The 6,561-nt window shown below is 36.8% G+C and overlaps 1 protein-coding gene across 1 annotated transcript in view; it reads left to right on the top strand.

Annotated features, from left to right (window-relative positions):
* Positions 1–20: 20 nt before the first annotated feature.
* pgs1 (phosphatidylglycerophosphate synthase 1) overlaps positions 21–6,561 on the top strand; it is a 37,204-nt gene continuing 30,663 nt past the window's right edge. The window contains exon 1 of the mRNA XM_015381803.1: positions 21–131. The gene's annotated coding sequence lies outside the window, so the exon portion shown is untranslated. The remainder of the gene's footprint in view (positions 132–6,561) is intronic.

The following is a 6,561-nucleotide window of genomic DNA, read 5'->3' as shown; positions in this document are numbered from 1 at the left end:
CCTTTATTATGGATATCTATGGCTCCCATCACCTGGAGGAGGTTGGTGCATTCGGTGTACTCCCCGGCCATTGCCGGGGTTTTCAGCCGGATATCTGACCGACTGTTCCGCGCTCAGGAAAGACGAAGAGGGTAAGAATCACCGTTGACTGTTTCGGACCGGAACTCGGGACTAAAACTGAGTTTATTCGACTGGACCGTGCTGCCTGTTAGCATTCCTAGCTAACGAGCATGGATCCATCATCGGACACACGCTTAATACAGTAATAACTTTGCTTTAACTAAGTCTAAACGATTCTGTTTCGCAGTACCTTCTTGTTTAACTTTGTGTTAGCAAGATAACCTGCACACAATTTGACGGAAACGCCAATAGGCGAAGTCCTAAAACCGCTGCTAACCTTGACTGAACGAGTTACCGTAAACTGGTTGAGGCAGTCGTTATTCTTAAGCATCGCCCATCAATTTACAGAAAGCACACACCTCTTCTACTTCACAGCTATTAAAGCACACACCTCTTCTACTTCACAGCTATTAAAGCACACACCTCTTCTACATCACAGCTATTATGCAATATGTTTTCTGCCAAGTCCGTCCCATTAACGATCCAACTCCCATCAGCGAACATTTAGCAGGTTTTCTGACCTTTTATAAAGACACACCCCAGTTTTAAGTTGGTCACTTATTGACAGACAATAGTTTTCAAAGTTTATTATCTCTGTATTGACTGGAAACAAATGTGCTTAATTAAACCCACCCAATTTAATCTCCTTTATTTTAATCGAATAATAAAAACTTAAACTTCTCAAAAAGTTTAACACTCCTTCAACTTTTTCACGTTTTTCTTTTTTACTTTAGCACCAAAAATCTGCATTTTTTTGCCCATCATAGGTAAATTAAGGGGAAATGTAATGCGGTTTGTAACATTTTGCACCAGTAAAAAACATAGAAAGACAGGTGCCCGGTGTTTATGTCATTTTAGGAGCTTTCAGCAGTGACAGGTTAGACTTGGGAAGATAGACTGAGTTTAATACAGGGAGGATAATCTGATCTGTTTCCAGCAATTGGAGTGATAATTTCAATGTTATCCTGTATTCTGATTTGAAATCTGAACTTTTGTTTCTAAACCACTCAGGTTTATTAAATACAACTCTGCCATGCAGATTTTAAACTGGCAAGCGAATTGCTGGCGATGCTTCAAGCGAGCGTTGATTATGCAGAGGACCTGGCCGTATCATGTTCAGTTTATAACCCTCTATTAGAGTTCATGTTCCAGTATAACTGTGATTTTAAATATGAAACTAGAGCTAATGTGGAATGGCCTGGATAAAATTATATTCTTCTAATAGAATGGCCTAGTCAAAGTCCACACTTGGATCTGATTTCTGTTCTGTGGTAGGAATAAAAAAAAACTGATGTTCTGTCAAAATTGACAAAAATATTTTGGAAAGATGAACACATGAAAAATGTCAAGCTGTTCAGTATCCTTAGCTTAACTAGAAGAATTCAAATTTTTTTTGTTGTTGAAATAAATGGTGTCAGAGTCCTGCATGAACTTCCTGTTTTATCATTTGGTTAAGTGAACTGTCATGGAAGTATAAAATCAGTTTGATTTATATAGCAGTAACTCACAAAACCAGTCATCTAAAGGCACCTTTCACAGATTGTGACAATACAGTCAGATTGGTAAAAAGATTTCTATCGAAGGAAAACCATCTGATTGCATAGGATCATTGCCTTTGCTCCTCCTGGATGAGCGTGTAGCAACAGCAGATATTTTCTTGCATTTTGTCATCACCTCTTCATCAATCCCTTATACCCAGCATGCATACAGTGACAGTGGAGAGGAAAAACAGCCAGCAGAACCAGGCGGTTCACCGCGGCAGCTGGTAGGTGTTTTTCATCTAAATAATCCAAACTGCAGGCAGCAGGATAATAAAAGCGAACATATTCTGCCGGCAGATTTCTGCATTTTAAGTTAATTTAGGCGTTAATAAACTGTTTCAGAGGAGTGATCACAGCGCTCTGTGTCATCAGCGATGTGTCTGTCTCACGGCCAGCTCCCACATCAGCTTCTCTGATTGGTTGATGCGGCGCGTCGAGCAGCAAAAGTTAAATTTTTCCATCTCGAGCAGCAGCGCGCTTGCAGCGCGTCATTCACGTCAGATGCTTAAACGCGCCTGACGCGCTGCTTCAGCTGCTCAGACACGCTGCGCCTGCTGCTCAAAACGCGCTGCGGGACCTTTTGCTGCGCCTTGACGCGCGTCAATTGACTTTGACATTGACTTTGCGTGTAAACTCGCTGCTTCTGCCGCGCCTGCTGTGTTCGGTGTGAACATAGCATGAAAAAGGTGAACTGCAGTTCTTTTTGATTTGATTGCTTGAAGGTAGACTTCACCTTAAATCTGCATACCTATACCAGTTTAAACTTCGATCTACTTGTTAGAAACTGAAGCATTAACATGAATGGCACTTTAACTGCATCAGTCGTAACTCTTCTTCCACATGTGTGTCAGCTGGTTGACACAGTTCATGCTGCAATCAGGACTACAGATGTTGGAATATATTTGTAATTTCACCCAGATGTCAACTTCTGGGTAAAGTCTGGAAAATTTATCTGTTCTTTTTTCGTAGTATTACTGAGTTGTTAGACATTTGCAAGAAGAATATTTTATTGTCAGACTTCCTCTGAAAGTGTCCAGATGCACAGTAAAACAATTCTCAATACAGGTTGAGCTCAAACCTATATTAAAATAAAATATTCTAAAACCAGGCAGCTATAGCCTGACTAGTAGATAACAGCTGGCGTTACACCAGCTTGATGTTTTTCTCTGCAGCTTTATTGGTCTTATTGTGAATTTTAAAGTCTCTTTATAGGCCTATATATTAAAGACAATGTATAAGAACTTAACAAGAAACACAAAAGGCGTTTATTTCATCCAAAAGGGCAAAAAAAACGAATTTTGAACTCCTTAAAAACAAAATCCATATTCTGACATATTGTTGGTTTAAAAAGACACCTTTGTGTGCATTCTCTAAACCCAATGTAGTTAAGTATAAATTTTAATATTTTATTTGATTTGAGAAATATTTGTGAGAAAACGAAAATTAAACTCCTGTTTGTCTGAAGCAGATAAGTTCCAGTGTTTATTTGTTAGCTTGTACCTTGTTGGGACAGTTATAAAAAAAGTTTTTGCATATCCGATTGGCTGCTAATTAATCAACATGTAGGTGTTCGATTGCCGGCGTTTTCTGATCTACTGCCTTTTCGGATAAAGTTTAAATTGAAACTTTTCTGATTGGCTGATGTTAGGCCTACTTAACCTGAGGCTGAATGTCACATTAAGTATCTAAATATAGTTTCTGTTTACATGGTTTTTTTGTTCCCTGGCAAACAAACTAATATTTGCCATTCAGTGATGAGCTTCTTTTTTATTAAATTACAGAAACGACAATCATAATAATAGCTGCAATACTAAAAACTAAAATAATTTCATTAAAAAAAAACCCATCAAAATTAAATTGAGTGGAAGTAGCCATCTTTTCTTGAAGGAGATGGGAAGGAACCTGGATGATGAATAGGAGGTTTTGTAGGTCTTAGCACTGCACCTTGTTAATACTAATCTATCGATTCTGAAAAGTTTCTTAAAGAAATGTATATATTTTTTAAGGGGAACCTGAAGTTTAAGGTGATCACTACCCTGTGTTGCCAAAATTATTTGCTGACCCAGTGGTCCATCAGGTGTTCTCAACAACTTTCAGCATAATCCACCTGTGCAACAAGTTCAGACATAAAAAGTTCTTCTCTCCTGGCATTTTAACACGTTGGGAGCGATTGGTAACCACAGCAACTCGTCTGCTGAGGGAGACAGCATATGCTAAATATGAGATGATTTCATAAACTTTGTGCAGGGTGAATCCCTACAGACCTCCAAATGTCATCCATCCTTAAAATAAACTCAGAGACAGAAACAAAAAGCAAGTGTGATGCAAAGCCATCAGATGTGTAAAGCACACCGCCACTGGACTCTAGAGCAGTCACAGCACATTGTCTGATTGCTGAATCATGCTTCTCCATACGCTGATCTGATTGACAGTCTAGGTCTGACGGTTATTAGGAGAATAATTGCCTGACAGCATGTTGCCAAGTGTAAGTGCTCACTTTATTTCTTAGTCCGGTAACTAAGGCAGTTTTGTCGTAAAGCCAAAAACAATGAAGTGGAAAATCAACTTATCTTATCTTAGGGCTGTTCCAAAGATAAGGTTGCAGGAAGTAAATATTTCCCCCCTTACCAATTGCTTCACATCTAATATTTCACATTACTTTACACTCTTTTTATTAAGAGACTCTCAGTTAATACTTAATTTACTGTATTTTGTAATGTATTTGTATATAATCTAGTTTGTAAATCAATTATTTATTTAGGGGAAAGAAAATGAACTAATTAAACCTGACTATTGGGCAAATAATAATCCTCCAATCATAACTGATGGGGATTAACCCTGATCTTAAGTGTCATTACCTCCTGACCCATTGAAACATGAATAGCTTAAATTAAATCAGACTGACAGACTGAAATAGGCTAAAATATTTTAAAAACTACTTTTTGGTTTAGTTAGAAAAACAACTGATTTGGAACGTCTTTGACCTACATTAGTCTGGACTGGGTTACAGAGCTTTAGACTCAACTAAGCACTGGCGCTTTTGATTGCCATCTTAGATTTAGTCTTAGTTTTTGTCTTTAGGATGAAAATTATTATTAGTTTAAATCACATTTTAGGCATTACTATATGTGATAGTTTTAGTCGCTTTTAGTCGACTACAATTTAAAAACATTTTAGTCTATTTTTGTCAGTTTTATGTTGCAAGTTATAAAACGGCTGACAATTTTAAATAAAAACTTGATTCAAGAAGAATCAAGAATCTATTCTTGATTCTCTAAAAAAAAAAATTATGAATTAATGCCCTACTTTATAGAAAATTTTCTCTCAAAAGTTGTGAAAATAGCAGATCTAATTCATCACATATTATTGTTAATATAGCAGACAGACAAGCTTACAAAATTTATAATAAAAGAATGGTTTTAGACATACAAGTTTTCCATTCAAAAGCAAGCATTTCCTAATCTACTATGAATTATGCATTACACAGAGATCAATCAATTCTTCATTAATCCAAAAAAGCAAAGAACAAAAACATTATTAGTAGTAGAGTTAAATTCACAGGGGTCTGATATAAAAAGATACACAGAGAACTTATATAATTGTCTTATAATGCCATGGCAATCTGGAACTACATTTCAAATTCTTAACTAAAATGTTGAAATATTCAAATGGATAGAAATAAGAACTATGAGAGATAAATCTAAAAAGTTCTATGCACCTTTTGACCTGGGTCTTTATGCAAAAATAAACAGAATGCAATTAGATATTTGGTTTGGATATAATTTAGGGATTCTTTTGGTAGAAATTAAAGAAGGTTCTGCATCACCTCTTATGAGCTGGAAGAAATAAAATCTTAATAGTTAGACCAAAGGATTTTTTTTCGCTTGGCAGAAGATGATCAGCCACATATAGTTTATTAAGTAGCGAGAGCAGGAAGAGCTATACTGCTGAGAGCGAACCATCAGTGTGGAGCATAAAGCGCAGACTCTGAGCTACGTGCATGCAAAGATGCATTTCTGCACAGCAGCGCTGCACGCCAGGTGGGCAGGTTAAACAAACAGGACGCCGCAGAAAACTGATACTGCTTAGCAGATTACAGCACATTGATTTTAAACGTCTGACAGACCCGCTAACATTTTTATTTTGGTCTCGCCCCGTCAACGGAAACTCACACCCATGACTCGTCATGTTTTCGTCATTAAAGATCCATGTTTAACTCGTTAATTCTTGTTATCGTTATGAAAAAAGGAGCATCAATGTAATAATTTTGTCATTTTGACAAAATCAACACTACAACTAAGCGACATTAAAAGCCGTTATCCACAAACAGTGAAAATGAAACGCTGGTGAAAATCCTCATCCTGGCTGCTTTGACAAAATTACTAAAATTGCATCTCTGATTCATCCAGTAGATCTCAAAAGAACCAGAGAACATCTGAAGCACTGGATGCCTCACTAATCCGGTTTAGGTCAAGTTTTTTTCCTTTGTTTTTTTTTTTTTTTTTTGACTCAAGATAAACATTAACAACCATGTTGCAACCGATCTTGGACACCTGATGGGGGGGAAAAACCTTATGCCTCCAAATTCTTTGCTGTGGTTTATATTTAATCAGGTTATCCTTGTTTAATGTTAAAGTTATTTTTTATGTTTTTTTTTTTTTTATATATCTTTACAGCACTGTCTCATGATCATAAGGCAACAGGAAGTTCCAGCTTTCATACAAAATATTTTTAATAGCTGAGAAGCATCAACGGCTTTTTGTGATTCATGCAGCATTTTTAAACCCTTCACTTCCTCCAACACTCATATTTCCCAAAAGAAAACAGTTGGGCTCTCCGCTTATGACTTTTTAAAATCAGCTCTTTGTTTCATTGTTGAAGTTTCTGCACCTCCTCATAT

This window comes from Cyprinodon variegatus, unplaced genomic scaffold (assembly GCF_000732505.1).
Source record: "Cyprinodon variegatus isolate N-32 unplaced genomic scaffold, C_variegatus-1.0 Scaffold12, whole genome shotgun sequence".
In the NCBI taxonomy this organism is placed as follows: domain Eukaryota; kingdom Metazoa; phylum Chordata; class Actinopteri; order Cyprinodontiformes; family Cyprinodontidae; genus Cyprinodon; species Cyprinodon variegatus.
The sequence above is the reverse complement of the archived record's forward strand: the minus strand, read 5'-3'. Positions and strand labels throughout refer to the sequence as shown.